Source organism: Colobus angolensis, unplaced genomic scaffold, assembly GCF_000951035.1.
Source record: "Colobus angolensis palliatus isolate OR3802 unplaced genomic scaffold, Cang.pa_1.0 Scaffold230, whole genome shotgun sequence".
Taxonomy (NCBI): Eukaryota; Metazoa; Chordata; class Mammalia; order Primates; family Cercopithecidae; genus Colobus; species Colobus angolensis.
This window is the reverse complement of record NW_012115489.1, coordinates 4,180,284-4,204,986: the sequence shown is the minus strand read 5'-3', so window position 1 is coordinate 4,204,986 and position 24,703 is coordinate 4,180,284. Positions and strand designations below refer to the sequence as shown.

The 24,703-nt window shown below is 41.5% G+C and overlaps 1 long non-coding RNA gene across 1 annotated transcript in view; it reads right to left on the bottom strand.

The window, feature by feature from the left end:
• Positions 1-3,746: 3,746 nt before the first annotated feature.
• Positions 3,747-24,703, bottom strand: part of LOC105513511 — a 109,807-nt gene continuing 88,850 nt past the window's right edge. Inside the window, exons 7-9 of the long non-coding RNA XR_001002038.1 lie at positions 21,868-21,951; positions 21,069-21,155; positions 3,747-3,937 (exon numbers count right to left, since the gene is read on the bottom strand). This is a non-coding gene — a long non-coding RNA (uncharacterized LOC105513511). The remainder of the gene's footprint in view (positions 3,938-21,068; positions 21,156-21,867; positions 21,952-24,703) is intronic.

Genomic DNA, 24,703 nt, shown 5'->3' with positions numbered 1-24,703 from the left:
ATTTAGGTTTTCTGGTATGTGCTTTCATAATTTTAAATTTTGTCTCTGTAAACATCTTGTGTTTTCTTTGGTTAATGTCTACATACTTTATAACTTTTGTTGCTACCATGAATGGTATCTTATATTTTATATGAAATTATTGTCTTTTATGGGAACACTGAGTTTTGTATATTGTTTTATAATCTAACAAATTTGCTGAACTTCCTTATTAATTTTAATATTTTACTGATTTTCTCAGGTTTCCCATGCATCTGATCTGTATCTGGTAGTATAGCTGTAAATAATAACAATTTGATTTCCTTCCTTCCTATTTTTAATGCATTGATCAGGGCTTCCTGTACTTTGTTGGAGTGGCAATGACACCAAGCTATACATGTCTTATTCCTAACTATAAAGGAAATTGCATCTAAAATCTTAAAATTAAATTTGATGATTGCGGTAGGTCATTTCTACCACTTGGGGTTTTCACCTTCATGGTAAGTGAAAATGATCAATGAACAATTTTTTCTTCTTGTACTGGATTTGGTATGAAGACCATACAAGCCTCACAAAATGAAGTATACTTTCTCCTTTGTATTTTTAATTAGTGCAACAATTTGTGTAAGACAGGGAGAATCATTATAAAAACAGCCATTCTCTGTTTTCCCCACATGAATAAATGGCAACCAGTTATGAGGCTAAAAACATTGATTCATCTTTTCCCCATTCGTATTCTATTTCTGAGCAAATCCCACTGTCTCTGCCTTCACAATACTTCTCAAATCCAGCCAAGCACATCTCTCCACCACTACTTCCACCCTCATCTAAGCCACCGTCATATCTGAGTAATTTCATGACTTCATACCTGTTTTTGGTTTTAGCTCCTCACAGTTCATTCTCAATAGTTAAGCACAAATAGTACATACTAAAGCAATCCCAATTTAAAGCAGGAATCAGATCACGTGACTCATGTTGCCTCCTATTCACTTCCTTGGTGAGGGAGGGAGGGATTCCAGCTTTAGGGTTATGGGCATGGCTAATGGTAAACACATGGCATCCAACACTGGACAGATGAGACTGACACAACTGATTAGTCATGTCTACTCACAGTCTAGGGGAGGAGAACACTGCATGCCACACCTGGCCACACAGGGTTTGCACTGGAGAACAGAGTAGACTATCAGGTGCTGTGGGAGGCAGGCTCTGCAGTAGCAAGAGGGTGTAGTGCCCCTTGGTTCCCACAGGAGGATGTGATTGGTTGTTTGAATGATTTCATAAGCTAGCAAGGAACTGAAATCACTTCTCAGAGAGAAGCAGTAACTGCACCTGGTTCATTTGATAAGAGGACTGTATGCTTGGGGAGCATAGTTGGGAGGAGAATTTGTAATTAGGCCATCTGAGGCCCTACTTTTCCCAAATGTTGAGGCGGCACATAATACTGGGGCTTAATTTCAAACCTTATACCACAGATTCCCTGGTCAAACCTTTCCAGTGGCAACTACAAAGTTCTTCGTGGTCTAAAAACTGGTTAGCTCTCTGGCCTGATTTTCTATACTCCCTATGCCCCAAATACTCCACTCTCCAGTCACAGCAACCTACTTGTTCTCACTCAAACACATCAAACAGGTTTCACCTCAGGCCTTAACTTGAGCCCTCTTCCCCAAAATATCTCCATGGCGTATTTTCTCACTTTCTTCAGATCTCTCCTCACTCCCTCAAAAGATAATAAATGGCATTATTTTGCATCCTCACAAACTTTATTTAAATGGTATATTGCTATATGTTGCTTTTCTTTTTTATTACTGTATTTTTTAAAGTCACCTGGATTGCTAACTTGAGCTGTGTTTCATTCATTTTATCTATCACGTGTATTCCATTGTATGACTACAATAACATTTATTCATTTCATCTCCTATGGATGAACATTTACGTTGTTTTCAAGTTTCTTCCATTAAAATAATGCTTCAATGAATAGCCTCCTGGTCCTCTTTGTGAATACATATGAGATTTTTCTCTAGAGTATATAAAAATATGTGGAATTTCTGATCAAAGAGTTCTAGAGACTTGCTGGGAGTTGACCTCTGTGGTGGTGCTGAGAGAGTCCTATGAGGTCTTCCTCCCACTGAATAACACAGAAACTACTGGAAGATCTGAGAGACCCTGACACCTAAAAGAGACATAGATATACGTAAGTGCAAACAGTTGTCTCCATGATTCACAGGAGGAAATTCTACTCTCTGTGAGAGGAGTCCCTCCTTCTGGTACTACAGCCAAGGGCCACACTTAGTGAAGCATCTGTTGCCACTGTGGGAATGAACTCTGGCAAGACGCTGCCACTGGCATGGAGCAGCTGCTATAACAGAGTGTGAAGCTGGGAGGTCTTAACTCTTAAGATATGCTGCGTTTTCTCCCTCAGGCTTGTGTGAGTCACTGTTTACCTACAGAGAAGAAAGAGCACTGGCCTTTGTCAATAGCCTTCACTGAGTTGAGAGATAACAATTTCCCCATGGGAATCCTTGGTATGGATTAGATGCCTAGAAACTATGGAAAGAAACTCAAAACAGCTTCAGAGCTCCTCAATTAGAGTCCAGCTTTCAGATTCCTGGTGAAGAGTGTGGCCAGGAAAAGATGGCTGTGGGGACGTGTCCATCTATTTACTCTTCCCCTTCTCTTGTCTTTATTTTGTATCTTCTCTCCTTTCTTCCTCCTCTTCTCTCTTCCTTTCTCACTTTCTTGGTGTCCCGTGTAGGGGATTTCACCACCAAGAGGATTTCATGACTCCACTTTGCCTCTCTAGTGTCCACGTTTTGAAACCAAAGGAAGCCAGTGGAAGAAATGTTTAATATTTTCCAAAACCATTACAATTCAGAAGAAATCCATGGACACTGAGCTAGCCCCTCCCTAGCTCTTGGCCTTTGGCTCATCTGTAAGAGCCATGTTCTTGGTATAGATCTCTTTGGTGCATTGTAGGAGTGGGTTCCCCTCCAGGATGTTATCATAGAGACCTCTGGGTCCCAAGAACCTCACAGAGACCCAGGAAGATGGCTTTTGATCTCAGAAAAAGACTAGTTAAACATTTCTCCATATACAGCACCACAATACACATACATCCACTTCCTTCAGAAACAACAACCTGATGGCACATGGAGTAAGAGAGAAAACATTATATTGAAAGTGAGGAGACTTGAGTTCTGGTTCTACCTCTGCCACTATCTAGTTGGTGACTGAGTCAATTACTTAGTCCTCTAGGCTTTAATTACCTCATTAAAACATGAGGGATTTGGTATAAAAGACCTATTCCCGGTCCGGTATGGTGGCTTACGCCTGTAATCCCAGCCCTTTGGGAGGCCAAGGCAGGCAGATCACGAGGTCAAGAGATCGAGATCATCCTGGCAAACATGGTGAAACCCTGTCTCTACTAAAAATACAAAAAAATTAGCTGGGCATGGTAGTGTGTGCCTGTAGTCCCAGCTACTCAGGAGGCTGAGGCAGGAGAATTGCTTGAACCCAGGAGGCGGAGGTTGCAGTGAGCCAAGATCGCACCATTGCACTCCAGCCTGGTGGAAGAGCGAGACTCTGTCTCATATACAAAAAAACACACATACACACAAAACCCATTCCCTCAAAACATATTAAGCATCTACTTTCAGCAAGTACTACCCTTCACAGTCAATTTTAGCTCTAAAATGTCTTGATGTTGGAAGGTATTACAAACTGTTTTTCTGTGTCCAAGGTCACTTGAATTACAATCATTTGAAGTCTTTAAGTGAATTTACAGATGCCATGTTACTAAGAGATTGCATGATTTCTCTCCCTTAAACTCATTCCAGGGCTGGTTGGAGGATCTCTGCTGTTTTCTCATCTTTGCAATTACCACATAGTTGTGGGATGGAACATGTTGTCAGCCTTCCTGGTTGATGTAGCTGCCTGTTCCCTGGCTGTCTTCCCAGGCATGTACCTGTTGGGTACACAACGTCATTGGAGTGAGGGAGCTCTGTCTTACCATTACCCCTCTATTTCCCAGCCCCTCTGCCAGTGACTCATGAGGATCATGTCCCAGGTCCACCATACTGCACCTAGGAGAATAAAATCTACTTCCAAGCTTAACAGTGAGCGGCATTGTTTCAATTAAATATTTCCCACTAAATAAGGACTACAGTCTCCTCCAGTGGTTTCCCAAAGGGCATTTTCCATGAAATTGGAAGGAACATTCTTTTAAGGAGGCTGGCAAAGGCATTCATCTCATATTAACCATTGTAAGAACAACTTGCTTCTTGAATGTGGCTGCAATATTTATCTTGCCAAAGCGCCAAGTTTCTCATTTACTCCCCATCCAAAAACTGCCATCAACCCCCATTGCCTATAGAATTCAAGATGTTTACCTGCCCTTTTTTCTGTTTTAAGGAAAACCTCTATTGTCTGGTCCCATCTTACTTCTTCATTATTATTATTTCCCATTGTTCCTGTCTGAATATTTTTTCATCTATTCTCATATAAACATACCTCTGTCCCTGGGGGAGGGGAAAGGACAAAACTTACCTACTACTGTTGATTACCTACTACTGTTAATCGCTATCATAAATATTTTCACATTTGTTATTTTATAGCTGAAATATTAAGATGCAGAGAAGTTATATACATTGCCCGACTTATCAGTGGGCAAGTTGGAGCTGTCCTCAAGGCCTGTCTGACTTCAAGCTCTTAATCGTTCTGCTTTAACACACTGCCTGTAGTCTAGAGATCCCATACTCCAGTCTACTAACTGCAGGGTTGTTCTGGAAGTCACTCCTGGAAGATGCCCCGGCACCTGCTCCTCCAGCCCTTCCCATTACCTTTGTAATCTCCCCTGCATTAAATTTATTTCTGGTGAAATAACTTGGGAGACTTCTAAATCCTGACTGATACAGGTTATCATCAGGGAATGTTTTTATATAAACATTAATATCAAATAATCATAGAGCTTATATTTCTTTCAGCCCTACCTCTTTATTTTACAAAGGAGTAAACTAAAGCCAGAAAGGTAGAAAAACATGTCCAACATCACATAACCACTTTGTGACAAAGTTCAAATATCTTTGCCCAGAAAAAAAGGGACCAAAATGGCAGATTCAATAAATGTTTTAGAGGCTTAGAGGTATTTAGCCTGGGGCCAAATCCTGACCAAAACTCACTAGCGCTAGCTCCTTGGGGAAATCCCTTCACCTCCCGAATCCTCTGTTTCTTCATTTGTAAAATGAAAATAATCTTTTGCAGCACTGTGGAATACTGGGAGGTTATATATATAAAATGCCTAGTACAGCATCTGCCTCATAATATGTGCACAATAAATAGTATTTAGGTGCATTATTCTCAATTTCCCAGAATCCACAAGGCCAAACTCCTTCACACTGGGGTCTAACAGGGAAATGTCCAATAAAAACAATGATCCTTTAGTTCTCACTCCTGGGTGACTCTAAGAGGCTCAACGAATACCATGAAAGCAAATCAGGTGCCCTGTGGACAAAGACTGATAATGATACACAAACATTTAGTTTATTTTTGCATTCAGCAAAGAGTAAAATGTTTTGTAATCAAGTAAAGAATCCTAAAAGCGGATTCATAGCATATAGTGCTGGGTTCAAAAGGGGATAAAAACATTACCTTTTTAACATTCTCGCTAAAGAAATGTTCAGCATACTTCATGTTATTCTTCCTCAATTCTTTTTTTCTTTTCTTTCTTTTTTTTTTTTTTTTTTTGACACCGAGTTTCATTCTGTCGCCCAGGCTGGAATGCACTGGCGCAATCTCAGCTCACTGCAACCTCCGCCTCCTGGGTTCAAGTGACTCTCCTGCCTCAGCCTCCCGAGTAGCTGGGGCTACAGGCACCTGCCACCACACCTGGCTGATTTTTGTATTTTAGTAGAGATGGGGTTTCACCATATTGACCAAGCTGGTCTTGAACTCCTAAACTTGTGATCCACCCATCTCGGCCTCCCAAAGTACATTAATAACTTTTTGAGACTCTGAATATAATAGGCGTTAAAGATTTCTAGAATGCCTTGGGTTCTGAGTCATGCGGAGCTGCAGGTGTTTCTAATGCACCGATTCTCACAATGCTGAAATGCTCTCCCTGCCCATTGACTCAAGGGAGCCAACCAATGAACTACGTCTATTCATGGAGAGATGCACGTAGGGATCAGAGCATTCCAAAGACGCATTTTTCTAGACAGTACCTGGTTGCTGTACACCAGTTACTGGTGCAGGGAATTTGTGAACATAGCCAAGAATTTGGACAGAAATTTGGAAGGCTTTTAATTCACTATTGGTAGTGAATATTTCTGACTCAAGTCCCAACAGAAAACAGAATACATTCAGCATGGTAACCAAAGAACATTAAAGAAGAGACTATCTGTAGAGGACTAAATGGGATCAGAAGGGACTCTGAGGCACCAGGGGACTGATGAAAGTGGGCAGCCACTACCACCCCCAGGTTTGAAGAGTCAAGGAGAGAACTGGCAGTTGCCAGAACCCAGTAAAATCTGTAATGTGGAAGAGGAGGCTTTTGATGGGAGTTTGCCCATCAGTAGAGGAATAGAACCACCACACCCCAGCAAAGAGGGGAGTCAAAACACTGACATCTCTCTTTGCCACCCTCTGACTGCATACTAGTGCCTTCCTCTTGCTGAACCAACAGAAGCCCATTGATATAGCCCATACAGGAAGTCTCCTGCAGCTCAGGGCAGAGCTAAAAAAGGTGGAAATGGATTTGGAGGGGCAAATCGAAAATATGGCAATTCTGTGAGTCCAGGGAAAGGCACAAATACAGTTTTGTTTTTTTGTTTGTTTGTTTGTTTGTTTTGCCTTGGTTTGTCCTGTATTGGAAAGGCTATGTGATGAGTTCACACTTACTGATGGGAGAAAGTTATCTACTACATACTTGTACACAAATTAGATATGGCAATCAAAAGGTCCAGTTCAATTCCCTAAGCAGCTGAATTCTCTTAACCACCTGGGAGGATATGTCACATTTTAAAGCCATACAAAGATCTTCAAGGCTCTGCATTTCAGACAGTATTCTTTATTTGTTGGGACTTTCGGAAGCCCAATGAGTGACACTCCTGTTCCTTTCGATCTCCCTATATTGGGAGATTGAAAAATCACATTTAATATTTAATGCTGATATTAGACAGCAAGGTTTAGTAGGAATGCTAAATGAGCTTACTAAAATTGTGCTGCAGAATAAAACGTATCCACTCAGTCACAGGCAAAGTAGGAAAACACAGGTCTTCCCCACAGGGGCAGAGTCTTTACTGCTAACCTCTTGAGCAGATGAAAATACATGCTTTTTGCAAGTGGACAGACCCCTAAAGAGGAGAGGTAGGAGCTGAGGCACCATGCTCAGGTACTTACCTCATTAAGGGGTTAGGTCTGTCCTTGTTCCTTGGTGGAAGAGTGAGTCACCTGCCAACAACTTGAAGGATACATGCAAACAGACAAAGCAGATGGTCCCATGGTCCATCCACCCATTGTTGCCCTTCTGATAGTAACCCCTGGGGTGTTCTATGGGAGAAGGTGATCTGCTTGTCCCTCAGGCTTTTAAGAAATGCATCAGTGCCCATGTCTGACTTCCCAAAACCCTGGCTTGACCTGTTGACATTGATTTGTACAACTTCTCGGAGAAACCAGTTCCTTTCATTCCTCCCACGGATCCTCTGTGACCCCAAAGTGTGGGGGAGACAGCAGACCAGCCTCCACCTCCGCTTCTGTCCTCCAGGTGGCAGGAGCACCATCTGGACTGTTCTACAGCCTCAGGCCAAGCCAAAGATAACAGTGTGTTCATGCACAGGAACACGCTGTGCTTCTCCAGATTCCCAGGAAAGCAAATCCCAGTGAAGGTCAATAGTGGTACCCTGTGTATAACTCAACTTCGGGTAGGAAGAACAAATATTAGGCCTCAGAACTTTCTTTGGTCAAGGACTCATGAGCCTTCTCCTCGGTCCCGTCTGATCCTTTGTTAACTGGGTTCTTTCAAGCCCTGTTTATTCAGTGTCAAAAATTCTTGAGCAGTCAAACTCAAGTACCTGGTCTAGAAAGCTGCTATAGTTGCTCTGGAGAGAGCAAAAAATACCCTCCTGCCCAGGTCCCACTGACTCTCGTCTCCAGGCCACCTCTCCAACCCCACAAACTCATCCAAAAGATGGTGCAATACAATGCAACAGAGGCTACCTTCTCACCCTAGTGGTCAGAAACTAGAGCCATGTGTACAAATGCCTACTTGATATTTTTTCTTCAGTGTCCCAAAGGACACTGTCCCACCTCTGCCCCAAGCCTGGTCCTTCTGTAGTGTTTCCATTGTCAGTGAAGACATTCCCATCCAGCTGAATGTGCAAGCCAGAAACCTAGGAGTCAGGCCTTTCTCAACCCACATCGAAGTCATTGCCAAGTTATTTCTATTTAGTCTCCAAATCCTCTCTTGAATCCCTCCACTCCCCTCCATCCCCTCCTCTACTACCCTGGTTTATGCCGCAGTAATCTCTTTCCCTACCTATTCTGCCTGCATTCATTCTCATCCTGCCTCCAATTCAGCCCCATTCTGCAGCTACAACTTTTTTTTTCCAGAACGCAAATCTCATCGTCTTACTTCTATACTTTAAAGCCCTTCAGTAGCCTCCTATTGCTCCTGGGAGAAAAATGAAGAGCCTAAAATGATCCACTAGACCTTCATCCAGCCCTTCATGCATGTGCACCTCTTTTTGGGCGGCACTTCTATTGGCCTCCCACCCTTTGTATTCTGGTCCTGCAGGTACTGTTTTTTCTCCCACCAAAGGGCCAGTGCATGTGCGCTGTCTCTGTGTTGCCCCCCTCTGTGGAGGTTGAAGGCTTTAGAGCTCAGCTAGCAGGACTTCCTCAGGGGCCCCTTTCTGACTTTCTGGAAGAGACAAAACCTCCCCCACTACATTTTTTCTGTGACAACCATGGGTATACCCCCTTCAGAGCACTTGCCGTAGTTGTCATTTGTTGTCACTTAGGTGGATTATTTATTAATGCTTATCTCCTCAACTAAAAATGTATCCCCACATGGGCAAGAATGACCTCTATATTTGCTCAAAATGAATTGTGTTTGCAGAACCTGGCATGAAGATTGGTAGGGTTTCTGTAAACATGTGCTGAATGAATTGCAAGGTTTTCCTCAAACATGCACAGAGCAAGACATATCCCTGTGGTGTTACTTTCACTCTGGGTTGATCTTCCCCAGCTCAGCCTGGCTCCCTGGTTTAGCCAGCACCCAGCCCTGGGGAAAGTGTGCTCTTCCACTCCACTCTGTGCCTATCCTGGAGGGCGAAACCACTAAGGTGGGCTCCGGGGCCAAAAGGGCCAACACGAAGTTGCTCCACTAAGACCACACCAAGCTCCCCAGAGCCATCTCACAAACTTAAGTACTGTCACTACTACAGGAAGTTCCTGCTGCCAAACCACCAATGCTGCCTCTGTGCGGGTAATTAGGCTGTGCCAACCGGAGCCCTGCTGGTCTCTTTCTGCTTTAGGCAGGAGGCAGATCTCAGCTGTGTAATGGGTATCAGAAACTCTTAGCTCCCTCTCAGTCTGCTTTTCTCTCCTTTTCCTCCTCTCCTTTCTTCCCCTTAATTCCTTAAATGACCCCACTGCTTAAACATTTTTCCTGGCCAGGGAAAATGTAAACCAAACCCTCTGCATAGAAACCAGCTGTGAATAACCAGGTCAATATGACAGTGTCTTCCCAGTACATACCCATAGAAGTGGGGGACTTTCTCTAATGCATATTATTTTGTAGAAAGGTGTCTTTCAGAATATGTAGTCTCCCATAGCATGTGTGTGTGCGCACGCTCAAGGTACATATGCCCATAGTGTGAATGTGCATGAACCCATGTGTATGTGTCCATAGCATGTGTATGTCTAGGGAACCTGGGGAGGGATCCATCTCTGCTTTCCGCAGACAGCCCTCTCACTTCCACAGCAGCTGCCTGAGATCCCCATGGGACATTCTGGGGCAATTAGCGACCATCTCCTGGAGCAGTCATTGGAATTTACTTCACAGACCACCAACTATAGGGAGTAAAACTGCCTCTAGCTGATGCCATCTGAGATTCAGCTCATTGTTTGCACCAGGCTCACACTTTCTCAAAGCTATTCACAGCCAACGACTCTACTTGGCAGGGATGACAAGGTAGGCTCGCCTGTTCCTGGCTGACATAGGCCTCTTCTGAAAGCTGACTTTTACTCAAGGACCGCCTGATGGTCTGAGTGAGTCTTTATAGGCTGCAAGGCCATCTCAGGAGCTTCCATCAATCTTCTTTCCCTGCTAAGCTTGCACTGCAGTCAATGGCTCTCCCAGCCACGCCACCTAGGATACCACACATGCTGTCTCTCACAGGCATTCCCCCCATCCAGTCCTTGCCTGGTTAATCTCATTTTAGGATCTGCTCCTTAGAGGTCCCAAATTAACACAACTTCTTACCCATCTCTTTTGGAGAGCAGCACATCCAATAATAGCAAGGCCTTCTAGCCATGCTTTTCTGGGACTTACAGACCTTGAGACAAGAAAGGATGAAAAAACAACATTCAAACCACCCCTATTGGCTGGGTGTGGTGGCTGACACCTATATTTCCAGCACTTTGGGGGGCCAAGGTGGGCAGATCACCTGAGGTCAGAAATTTGAGACCAGCCTGGCCAACATGGTGAAACCTCATTTCTGCTAAAAATACAAAAATTAGCTGTGCGTGGTGGTGGGTGCCTGTAATCCCACCTACTTGGGAGGCTGAGGCTGGAGAATTGCTAGAACCTAGGAGGTAGAGGTTGTGGTGAGTAGAGATGGTGCCATTGCACTCCAGCCTGGGTGATAAGAGCAAAACTCCATCTCAAAACAAGCAAACAAACCACCCATATCTAATACATGTACGTATAGGTGGACCATACACAATACTTTTTTTTTGAGACGGAGTCTCACTCTGTAGCCAGGCTGGAGTGCAGTGGCACGACCTTGGCTCACTGCAACCTCTGCCTCCCCGGTTCAAGCGATTCTCCTGCCTCAGCCTCCCAAGTAGCTGAGACTACAGGCGCACGCCACCATTCCCAGCTAATTTTTGTATTTTTAGTAGAGACAGGGTTTTACCATGTTGGCCAGGATGGTCTCGATCCCTTGACCTCATGATCCGCCCACCTTGGCCTCCGAAAGTGCCAGGATTACAGGCGTGAGTCACCACAGCATGTTTCCAAAAATGCCTTTCAAAAGTAAGGAAACAACTCTACAACATGCCGGGATTTGTCAGTCCTTCGTCCTGCTAAATTTCTTTTGGATTTTGAAGGGCATCTTAAATAGTGACAAGCCCTTTGGTTACCTCAGCAAAGCCCAGGTGTTGCATATATAAGGCCAGGGCCACCTCAGTGTTTAATTCTAGGCTGCAAATACTCTTGACTTTGTGGTCTTCTCCTTCACAGGGTCAGAAGCCAAAAAGGAATGCTTCATCTTACAAACAGAAGGAAACTAGCTGAGGGAATGAACAAAGAATCTATTTTGAAGTGGTGTTGCCAAGACTGTGCCATGGAAGACAAAGATGAAGTTCATGGCTTCACAAACATTCTTGGATCAAATAGTCCATCAGAAGAATGATCTCATTTGCATATGTATGCCATTTATTATCATTTGATATTCATATATGCACATATAAATGAAGTCATTTTAATCTAGGAAATGATTGATCTGTCATTCTAATCAGAGGGTGTTTATTATTATAGAAAATAACTACAGCATTTATTAAACACTTACTTGCTATTGCCAAACATTATGTTAAGCATTTCGCATACACTTTCATTTAATTTTCAACTTACAGAAGAGGAAATCACATGCTGTGATAGGATTCTGCAAACTAAAGACACAATTTTGTCCCCTCAGACTTTTTTTCTAAATTGATTTATTTTTAATCATTGAATCCATTGCCAGACCAACTAATCACAAGGTTCTAAGAAGGGAGCTGCATGGGCTGCTTCCAGAATAACCAAGGCAGGGAGAGTGTAAGCCCTTGTTCTAGGTCACACCATGAGCAAGGGCAGAAACAAGATGCAAACTTAAGATTGTTCAACTCCGAAGACTTCTTTCTGTTCCTTAGAACAACAGTGAGCACTTAACAGTAGAGTTAAATTCTTTAATAACAAAGTCCATGATTAAATAAATTGTTGTGCAACTGAATACAGAAATGGAACTTTGGATTTGAATCTCAGCTCTGGCTCAGTTGTTCAATAACCTTGACAAACTGAACTTTCTCTTGGGAAAAACGAGCCTATCTTCCAGAAGGTGCAAAAGGGCTAATGATCCTGAAAAAGCTCTGCCTCTCTCAGAGACAATAAGAGGAATAACAAAGAATAATGAAACACTATATCAATATAATGTGCAATGGGATTGCTTAAATCAAACACAACATTTTAACTTCTTATAGCATTAGGAATCATATTATCACGGTTCAGTTATGTTTTCCTCACTTCCTCATGGCCGCAGAAATTCCAAGTTGCAAAATGAACTTAAAAAAAAAAATCCTTTACTTCTTTGAAAATTATTCACTCCTTTCCGCCTGTTTGCTCCCTGAGAAATATTTTTGAACAGTGTTTGCTACCCCCTATTTATAGCTTTCCAGTTTTGGCAGGTATGGGAAAGTTTATAAGTGGTTTGTTTTCTTTGCTATATCCAGTGTTGATTTAGGTCGCTTAAGCCACTGAAACAATTGGAAGCACTTTCAAGGAAGGCAAAGTCTGTTGACGACTGATAACATTGTAAAATCCAGAGAGTCCGAATCAGGATTTCTTTGGGGGGCTCAGATCAGTTAGAAAATCTTAGCAGCACCATGATTTGAATAATTATCTTTACTTCTTTTTGTGTGTGTGTGGCTGTTGTGGAGGAAGTTTGCCCTTGACATCGGTAGGAAAAGCATCTCCCGAACATTTTCCCAGTCATTGGTGACTCTGGGTTTGATGCTGACTTTGACAGCTAGGTAAGAAAACGTGCCTGCGGCGCTCTGTATCTGAGCTGTAAAGATCTACCTTATGAACCTATGTCTAACATCTTGGTTTTCACCATTTTTCATGCTGACCAGAAGCAAACATTCGTGGTTCTTTTGTTTAGGAGAGATATCTGGAAGTTCCAAGGTTTGTTTCATAAACGTCTGAACTAAATAAATACCTTTGAAAGCTATGAGAATTATAGGCATCTTTTCCTCCCATCTGGCATGTCTGTATAAGTGGTATGGTTGGGTTTTTCTTTTTTTTCTGGATTTTTCCACCCTTTGCCTCCCTATAATTTGTGGGTCTTGAGAAAAGTCACGGTTTGCCCTGTAAATGCAGAGGGTGAGCTTGTTAAATTGGGGTCATTTCCATTTTTTCCTGTCCCTTAGGCTCTTGTCTGCAGTGCTCCAGGGGGTGGGACCACAAGGAATAAAGAGCTTCAACACAGACAGATGGATTTCCCACTTCAAAAGCTGGAAAGATGGCAGTGTTTCTGAGATTAAATGGCCCTGAAAAGTAGACCTCACTGGGGACAGGAGCAGAATGTGGAGGCTGCCCACCCGCCTGTCATCTGATCCAGTGGCAGCTCAGAGGGAATGAAACCATCAGGTCTCCTAAAGACACTTAGGAGGATAGGAGGCCCTTGAATAGCTCCACCCATCCATCCATTGGGACTGCAGAAAAGGCGATTAACTCATATACACCTGGGAAGCCAGGCATTTTCCCCCACTTTAAAATGAGTAAGGGACTTTCTCCAAGGTCACTCAGTCAGTTTAGCTCAATTCTGGAAATAGATCTTGAGGCAGTGCCATACACATCCCCCACTCCCCACCCTCACCTACCCCCACTCCTCGCTCCATCCCTCCCCCACCTGGCTTCTAATTTGCAGGTCAATTCTTTCCTTTTTGCTGTGATCACTGATTTCCTCTCCTCTCCCCCTTTTTAAATTTATTTTTTCATATTTTCCTCTAGCTTTATTAAGGTATAATTGACCAACTGTATATATTTATGGTGCACAATGTGATGTTTTAATATATGTATACATTGCAAAACATTAAACCAAGTTAATTAATATATCTATCACCTCGCTTACTTATCCTCTCCCCTTTTCCTTTTCTTTATTTAGAAATATTTAATTGACAAATAAAGATTGTCTATCCCCCTTTTAAAATGTGACTAGTAGTTTAACAGTCTTTAAACTTTTTAATCATGAAAAAATTCAAATATATACAAAAGTAGAAATGAAGTGGCATCTTGTCTGGGGTAAATAACTGAGGTTCGTCATCTCACGCCAAAGAAATCGAGGACTCGAAAACACAAGAAGCGAGTTTAAGGGTAGAGGTTTAATAGGGAAGAGGAAAGAGAAGAGCACTCTCTCCTGCAAGGAGACAGAGAAAAGGGGACTCCTGGGCGGGTCTTCCGGTTTCGTAGTGAAATGTCCAGGGTTTTATAGAGGAGCTGAGAAGGCGGTGTCTGATTTACATAGGGCCCAAACATTGGCTGGACCAGGTGTGTCATTTACGTAGCACAAGAAGAAGCTGGCCACTCCACCCTGATCTTTTATTATGCAGATAGGTTCTCTACCTTGCCGGCGCCATGTTGCCTGTTCCTTTACTGTACTCATGGTTGACAAGGAAAACGGAAGAGGGAATCTCCATGTTGAACATGGCTGGCCCCCAGGTAGTCTTTTCCTATTGGCACAGCTGCCGGCATTCACCCGTGCAAGCTTCCAGCTTGTTTACCTATGCCTGCACCTCGATTTTACAGGCTGATTTTGTTAGGAAAGATTTAAATGATTTGGGGGCTGCTTTTTGTTAAAAGGGAAACCTTACCGAGGACTCTCTTACCCTAACTGCCTAAATAATTTATTTTTAGCTACTGTTTTAGCCCAGACCTCAATCATATCTGGCCTCATGCTTCTTAGTAGACATATCTGAGCACTGTAGATATTTTCATGTGTAGCCTTATGCCATTTCCCACCCACAAAAATCATTAATATTATCTCCTACACACTTGTATCTAAATGTCCCTAAAAAAAAGTCAGTTTGCCATTGATTTGATTGAACAAGAATCTCATCCCTTTCATTGCATTTGCTTGTAATATATCTTCTGCCTGTTTTTTATTTTTTATTTTTTTTCCCTCTGTCGCCCAGACTGGATTGCCCAGACTGGAGTGCAGTGGCACAATCTTGGCTCATGGCAACCTCCACCTCTCGAGTTCAAGTGATTCTCCTGCCTCAGCCTCCCTAGTAGCTGGGACTACAGGTGCATGCCACCATGCCCGCTAATTTTTGTATTTTTAGTAGAGACGGGGTTTTACTATGTTGGCCAGGCTGGTCTCGAACTCCTGACCTGAGATGATCTGCCTGCCTCAGCCTCCCAAAGTGTTGGGATTACAGGCGTGAGCCACCCTTCCTGGCCTCTTCTGTCTGTTTCTATTCATCTTTTCCTTTCCTGTCAAGTATTTATTTAAGAAACCAGATCAACTGGGCAGGGCACGGTGGCTCACTCCTGTAATCCTAGCACTTTGGGAGGCCGAGACAGATGGATCACGAGGTCAGGAGATTGAGACCATCCTGGCTAACACAGTGAAACCCCATCCCTACTAAAAATACAAAAAATTAGCTGGGTGTGGTGGCGGCCACCTGTAGTCCCAGGAGGGAACACGGGAGGCTGAGGCAGGAGAATGGCGTGAACCTAGGAGGCGGAGCTTGCAGTGAGCCAAGATCGCCCCACTGCACTCCAGCCTCCAGCCCGGGCGACAAAGCAAGACTCCCTCTCTAAAAAAAAAAAAGAAACCAGATCAATTGTCCTAGTGCTCGTTTATTTTCCCACTGTTATTATTATACATGTATTATTTTGAGGATGAAGACTTGGAAAATCTCTTCCACCAAAATCCTAGCAATAAATAGAAAGCATTAAGTATCAAGAAATAAGCTGTTATTAATATGTAGATGAGGCATAGGTGATGATGATCCATGTAAAAATAAGAGAATATCTTTAGATTTTAAAATAGATGAGTAAAAAAGGTTATAATATAAACCACTTGTTGTGGCTTAAGTGTAGCACTTTTCTAGAGATACAAAGTAAAGCACCTGGACAATAACTCATTTTTGAGGCACTAAATTGAAACTGAAAAAGAATGTACACTCATAAAATTGTCTGGACTGACCCTGGGAGAAACAGTCAATTAGTTGCCTTTTTCCTCTCCTGGTCAATTCCCCACGCCCTGTTATCTATTAATAATTTATTTTTAATTCCTGAATTTTAAAAACAGCTGCTTTATTAAGTTACAATTGACATACAGTAAAGTGCACAAAGTTAAGGTATACAATTTGATAGGTTTTGACATTTGAATATACTTATAAAGTGATCACCACAATTAATATAATGAACATATGGTTCAACCCCAAAAGTCTCCTCCTGCTCCATTGTAATCTCTCCCTCCTGACCCTATCTACACTTGCTCCCTACTCCAGACAACAATAGATCTGCATTCTGTCGCTATATATTAGTTTGCATTTTCAAGAAATTTATATAAATGGAATTATGCGGTATATACTCTTGTCTGGTTTCATTGAGCATAATTATTCTGACATTTGTCAATGTTGTACTGAGTATCAATAGTTCATTTCCTTTTTTTGGTGTGTAGTAATTCTTTGCATTCTATTCCTGATTAACTGTGGTAAGGATTTACAAAAAGTCTCTTACCTGGAAGACTCTTGAGCCTTTAAAGTCTTCAGTACTTCTGATGAGCCACTGGTCTTTTAATATGCTGGGGCAAATCACAGTTCTCTAAAACCCACTCCCAAAGGAATAAATCTTGGACTATCATACTCTTTTGAGCTTTCCTGATCCCAGTTCAGATACGTAGGGATCTGAATCACTATTCTCCTCCAATGCTATAATTACATGAGTAGGTAGATGGTGGGAATGAGTAGCATCAGGGGAAGAATGACATTCATTTAATAAGTCATAGTAACACCAATTTTTTCTTAAAGGCAACCCCCAAATCCCTTTACCCACCAATCCTCTGAGTGCTTCTAGTGCTATAGAATGGTTGAAGTATCCTATTCTTTTCTTTTTTTTTTTTTTTTTAACTTTTTGAGACAGAGTCTCTCTTTGTCACCCAGCCCAGTCTGGAGTGCAGTGGCATCATTATGGCTTATTGCACCCTCAAACTCCTGAGCTCAAGGGATTCTCCTGCCTCAACCTCCCAAGTAGTTGGGACTACAGGCATGCACCACCATGCTTAGTTAATTTTTCTAATTTTTTATAGAGATGAGGTCTTGTGTTGCCCAGGCTGGTTTCAAACTCCTGGTCTCAAGCTATCCTCCCACCTCAGCCTCCCAAAATGCTAAGATTACAGGCACGAGTCACTACACCTAGCCAATCCTATTTCTTTAGCTACTATAAGTTCTAAAGATTTTCAAAAGATTAAAACATTTTCAAAAGATTAAAACAATTATGGTAGAGAGAATACTTTTTTTTTATATCTTATGCAAAGGATGTTGTTGTTTATGACTCATTATTACTTAAGATACATTAAGCGTCCTTCAAAGATGGTGTTGATCTGATGATCATGAGACATATCCAGAGACAATAGTTCCAGAAAGAGAAGATGAACATAATCATGGTGAGAAGAGAAAGAATGGGAAACACCGCTTTTCTTCTTGCTCCTAATCCACATTATAGAATGAAAATAATGTTTCCCCACTCTCTCCCCCATGCCCCACCCTATTGTGATTTAGTACAGTTACAGGATGTCTTTTCACTGGAAGAGCTTATCTTTTCAAGAAAGCAGTCCTGATTTGCTTGGCACATGCTGGCCATGAGCATTCAGCCTTTTTCCTTAAAGAGTCAAAAGGGGAGAGTGAGGAGGGAGTGGCAGGGGATCCAGGGTCATGATGATCTTTTTATTTCTTCCTAGAATACGATATTCTTTGCTGGTTGCCAGCATGCTTATTTTTATGTAGATTTGACCTTCACTGCAACCTTGAACAATTAAAATAGAATAAGATCACTATAAGCTACTTCAAAAAGCTTGGCTCTTGAAAGTATATAAAAATATAAGACAAAGGCAGGAAAACTAACCAGGCCACAGCTTTGAGCAAAGAATCATAAGGCTTCTTGGGTCTAGTTAAAATATCAGCTTTGTGCATATTAGATTCCATCCTGTTTGATTATTTCTGTGGTGAGTGCTGCCTTTATCGATTGTTAGAGTGAAATGTTCAAGAGCATTATATTACAATCTGTCTCTAAATGGCTTTTCAGAAATTTCCTGTAACTCAGAAGCAGAAATTATGCGGGGAACTGAGAGCAAAGCGACTAGACAGTTGAATTTTCCCCAGACTTTTGCATATGGCAAAGTGATAAAGCATGGCCAAAGAGACTTATATTGGTTTTCTTAGTAAAGAGGGTCAGTTTCAGCTTATTATTATCTCATCATCAGAAGCTATGCTGAATACTATATAAAGTCAAAGTGACAGGGGTTGTGGCTTTGAGGATCACAATACTTTAAAGATGTCTTAGAGTCCAGAGCCTTTTGGCTCATGTTGCTCGCTTGATGATCTCCTTCATCCAGCTACCTCCTATGTGTTCGTGCCTAAATCTCACCTCCTCCATGAAGCCTCTCATCCTTTTTCATTGATTTCTTCTTCTTTGAAAACCTTATTTCTTTTAGCCACTGGATGTCTTCTATATATTATTTTCTAATATATATTTTATATATATATACACTAATAGTATTTTCTAGCAGTTTCACGTGCAGTTATTTTATTTTATAATTAAACTACCAAATTAAGAGTACATCTTATACACTGTATGTCCTCCGAAGAAAGGTATAATGGATCATGAATAGATTAAGAACTCTTTCTGTGTGTATATCTCATCCCCCCAACCCTTCCTGCCAAACACACACACGTTGGTTCTTTTAGTCAAAGACGTGGCTTATCCAAATTAATAATCTTTAGGTTGTATATATCAGAAACTCCAACTCAACTCAGCTTAAACAATAAAAGGAATTATTGACTCAACGCAACTGAAAAATCTATTTGTAGATATTTCAAGTGAGGCTTAATCCAGTGGCCCAGAGACCTGATTTCTTTCTGTCTCTCTGCTTTACTTGCCATGAAATTGGCTTAATCTCATAATTCCTTTGGTCACAGATGGCTACTAGCAACTCTTCGGACAATACGTGCGTCATCATTCACACCTAGACTAAGGGGTATCATTGTCCCAGCATCCCCAGCAACTGTTCTGAGAATCACTTGCTTAAACTAGTTGAGGTTACATGTTCAGCTGTAACCATTCCATAGAAAGAAGTATGGATCAACTGATGAACTCAGTCTAGCTTCTCTGGAACTATGTGGATTCCCAAACCAAAATTGGGAAGGTCGTATGGGCACATGGGAGCTTGACAAATCAACAACAAATGCTATAAATCTTCAACCAATTTTATCAACCTCCCATAATCTGCAAAATATTGCATCTCATATACAAGGGATTTGTTTGCTGGCTTTTAGATATTTTTATTTTAGAGAAAATAAAAGGAACCAATCTACAACTTTGGCACTGGCTGGTCTCCACAGTTTGGCAAGATTTCAGTGGGCCACATCAGTAGAAGTTTTCCAGGGATGGTAGCTCCCTTCTGTTCACTGCCCATCACCACAATTTTCTCTACAAAAAAAAAAAAAATGTGAAAGAAGAGAGATGGAAAGAAGAAAGGGAAAAAAGGGAAGGAAGGAGTGGCAAAGCAGAGAGGGAGGGAAGGAAGGAAGGAAGGAAGGAAGGAAGGAAATGAATAAAAGAAAAAAAAGCAGTGCATTTTCCAGGCAAACACAGAAGTGCCTGTGGCTCTGGCTTACTCAAGCTGGGGAGACTCCCTGGACCAGGTCTGTGAATATAGAATTAACAAAGTGCGATGAACGACCAGGTGCGGGGGCTCACGCCTATAATCCCAGCACTTTGGGAGGCCAAGGTGGTTGGATCACCTGAGGTTGGGAGTTCGAGACCAGCCTGACCAACATGGAGAAACCCCATCTCTACTAAAAATACAAAATTAACCCGGTGTGGTGGTGCATGCCTGTAATCCCAGCACTCGGGAGGCTGAGGCAGGAGAATTGCTTGAACCCGGGAGGTGGACGTTGCGGTTAGCCAAGATTGTGCCTTTGGACCCCAGCCTGGGCAACAAGAGCAAAACTCTGTCTCAAAAAAAAAAAAAAAAAGGAATGTACAATGAAAAGCCACCATCATTTGCTAGATCTTCCTTGTAACTGCTAATTTCTTGTTAAATGAATACTAGGTATTTTTTAAGGTGGAGTTGAGTTCCTTGAGGTAACATTCTCCTTAAATATGAACCTTGTTTCTTCTTGGCTTCATTTTAAAACTCTAGAGGGAAGCTATATCCCATAGATTTCTATTTCTATGTTACTATTTCCAGCAAGATCTGGGGTCATTCTTGCCGTCTGCCATAAGCTATAGGTCTGTGAAAGGACTAAATGTACTTTCTGTCTGTGTGATTGACAAGGCAAAGCCTGGTTTTCAGGGCACTGCCCACAAAAGCTAAGTAAGAATGGCAGAGAAGGCACACCAGGAAAATGATGATTACTTCACTGATTTGGGAATAATGATCTCACCTTATGAAAAAGTCAATCTTCCATTTGAATTGAGTATGGGAAGAAAGGATGGCAGGTAGGGAAGAAGATAAACCTCTTCTAAGGAGGGTCTGTGTAAAAGACATAAATACCTCCACATCCTTTTGCAGAATAGTAATTATTTTTTAGTATAAATTGCAGACTTAGAAACATTAAAAATATTTTTCACTTTGCATAACCCAATATTGGAAAATATGATGTACAAAACATCAAAGAAAGAAAGGAAAGGGGATGAGGTAAAAGTAGAAAGAGAAATTCTTCCTTTTACTAAAAGATATCTATGGGTTCATTTAAATGACAAATTCCTTGGCCTTATATGGTAGTTCAACTCTCCCCAAAAGTTTTTGGAACCCATCTACTTTGTAAAAGGAGGTAAGATTCAATCTTCCGTGGCTTGTTCAAGCTTGAATTAAAATGTGACATACCTGTTTCACTTGTTCAGAGGACTTCAGTTTAAAGAGATCTTAAACACATTTTTAAGTGTCTTTTTAAACTTCTGCATTGCAAGAGATCTGGAAGATAGGAATAGTGCTTGCTTTTTGGAAGGAATCATACCAGATGAGAGGCACAGACTTCACTAAAACCAAAATGATGTTTGGAGACACAATGTTCCATCTTCAGGAAGGCTTGTCTGGACTGGAAGAAACTGCTGCCTAGTCCTGTCACCCAGAACAAGGGGGGATTTCATTTGCCAAAGAGGGGCCCTTTAGGCCCTGCCAGTCTTGGAGTTTGTGTACCTGGGTCAGCCAAGCAAGAATCAAGGAGGGTACAATGCATGCATTCAAAGATCGGTGTGTTCTTCTTGGCAAGTGTGCCTTCTGGGCACTGTTTGTCCCCAGCACAAGGCAATCCCCACATTCTCAACCCTGTGACATTCAAATGTCTGCTAACTGCTTTCTTCACACCAAATGCTTACAGAAGGAGCACTCTACAATCACAAAATTAGAAAACTCATTTATATCTAATCTGTAGACAAGATAAACTGGAGGTCATTGTGGTAACTCCTTACCACAAATGGTAAAAATGGTAACTTAAACGTTTAAGAATAAGCAGTTAAGCCAGGCATGGTGGCTCACATCTGTAATCCCAACAGTTTGAGAGGCTGAGGCAGGAGGATTGCCTGAGGCCAGGAGTTCAAGACCAGCCTGAGCAACACAGTGAGACCCCCATCTCTACCAAAAATAAAAAAATAAAAAATAATTAGCTAGGTGCAGTGGCACAAACCTGTAGTCCCAACTACTTGGGAGGCTGAGGCAGGAGGCTTGCTTGAGCCTGGGACATCAAGACTGCAGTGAGCTGTAATTGCTTCTGAAAGACAATAGTGAGATAGAAGCTTAACAGGTGCTTCTAAGGTGTTTTCAGTTCTTAACAGAGTATTCATGGCCTGATGTTGACCTATCATTGTTAGAGTATCAAGTGCTGCATTCTCTTTGCAAGATAATTTTCATAGCTATGGTACAGTAGAAATAGCACCAACCAGACCCTTCCTTTAATGTTAGGTGCGATTCTGGATATCAAATGTTAGTTGGACCCAGAGGGAACTTACAAAAGGCACAAAGAAGACTAAAAAGTCTGCTTAAAAAATTAGAAAAAAATTAAAAAATAAGAAAAGAAAGAAGGTGGTATAAAGGTCTTGGACTTATTGAGCTCAGGAAAAAACAAAGGTTGTTCTGAATTGATGATTGCTGGCATCTGTAAGTCTTCACATGTAGCATGCAGGCTGGATGTGGTAAGAAAATGTGAATGTCAATATTGAGGAGTTTGTTGAAGTCAAAATAAGTTCCTAACAGTGATTGAGGACAGGTCTTTCCAACAAGAGATACTTTATGAAAAACTTTGTCTAATAGCTAAAGAAGAACAACTCCTTAAAAGCTTCTCACCCTTGTCAACTATTTCTCTCTCCATGGACCTCATGTTTTTAAATATCCTGTAAATCAATTGCTTATGAATAATCATATATTCACTCTGGTTTTCCTAGGATAGTCTCAATTTGTGAATTTTGTCTTGTGTGATTATCAATAGCTTCTCCTTTCAGTATCTGAGTATCCCATTTGAAAAATAAGGCATATGATTATTCTAATAAGAGCTAACATGATTTGATTTTGGAAATACATATGGATTCCATAGGTTATACTCTGCTTAAAAATGGCTCAAAAGATTCTATTTTTGTGAAATTGGCCTAAACAGATGATCTTTTAGCCTGCAAATACATGATTCTGTGATGCCATTTACATTACAGAAAACAACTGTTCATCTCATGGGAATGAAAGGAACAACAAATCCTCTGAGGTCTCTTCAGCCTCATTTGGAACAGGCAACAATAATAACAAATGTCACACTCTCAGCCATGAGTCTAAAGAAAGAGAAAGCATCATTTCACCGTCTGAGTTGGGAACTTTGTGGTTTTCAGATGTTCAGGAATCCAGGTCCCTACCCATCCTGATATTCTGTGAATGCATGATTGTGAAAAGAGAATCAACACGAGACTTCCACATTGAATTATTTAATTAATTCAGAAAATACTTATTGAGCATCTCCTTGTGCCAGACACTATTCTAAGTACTGAGATTTTGTTCACAAAAGTGAACAAAGGAGTCCTAATCCCATCTTCTTGGTACTTACAGTTTCATAGGGAGATAGACAGTAGGTCCAAAAAATGAATGGATAAATGACAAGTAGGTAGCACTGATATATTGTAACATAGTTTGAAAGAATGTGGGCCATGAACAATAGAATCCAAGCCACAAGAAAGAGAGGAGCAGAAGAGCACACTCTCTAGTCCTGCCTTTGTTGCACACTGTCCAATCCTGGTTGTCCTGGGGACTACTAGTTGCACACCCCAGCACACTAACATTGTCCCTTTAATGTAAATAAAATGAAAAAGTGCTGGTAGCAGAAGCCAAGGGATTGTCACTATTTTCCACCATGCCGGGGAGTCAGGCTCCCCAAATGCAATAGTAATGGCTGTGGTAGTTTCCTGAGGGCTCAGTGGGAATGGCCCTTGCAACAAGCCCAGGGATTCTGTGTTCTCAGAAATAAAAGTAAGCAAAAGAGACACAGGCTTTGTTTCTGAGAAATAATTGGTTTGGGGATTTAAGTTTATTATTTTCTTCTCCATTCTCATGCACTGATTTCATCTTTAAGCCTCTCCTCATTTCACTCTTTGGAGCACTGGTCGAAGAGAGCAGTGTCAGCTAGAGGGTTTGAGGTTTGTTTTGTTTTGTTTTAATCATGGAAGAATTCTGAAAGGAAGAATGATCAAAATTAAATTTTTAAGAGTTATGCCATGACTATGATCATAATATTTTCCACAAATGAGGTACAAAATGGCATGAAGTTGTTATTTGTGCCCTAAGCAAAACTGGAGCATTCAATCTGGATTTTATAATACAAGATTGTTATAGGTGCATAGATGGTGCTTCATGAACAACTGACTGAGTTGAATCTACTTTGGGAAACAAGAGTTGTTGTAGATTGAGAGCCTCTCCAGCGTTTTGCTCTGGATGCATTCCAAAAGTTGTTGTCACTAAAGGTTTAAATATATAAAGATGGTACAATAGACTCTATTTCCATGGAAGTAAACTGGTCTCTAATTAATACACCAGAAGCTGAGTCACTTTGTTTTTACAGGCACGTAGAGAGGAAGTGCCATCTCTCCTCAGTTGACACACTGCCGGTTAGCTGATGTATAGTTCTTTTTTTCTTTTTATTAAGGGGTAGAAAACAAACTGAACTGAAAGTTGAAACAATTCATACAAGGAAGAAGAAAGCCTGGGAAGTTACCTACATTGCCTAACATCACAGAATCTAAAGGAATCAAACTTTCTCTTTCCTTCTTGTATTTGAGGAAAGGAGCCCTCATCTTAAGACAAGAATTCTTCCAGGTTTCCCTGAACAGCTTCTTTCATTCTCCACAGTGTCTATTTCAAACTTTCCTACTTGTCTCAATGTCTTCACACTCAGCCATACCTTCCTGGCACATGCAGGGAAGGACTTTACCCGCTACCGTATAGACGACGATGTGAGAGCAAAAGCCCCCCCAATGCAGCACTAGGCAGCC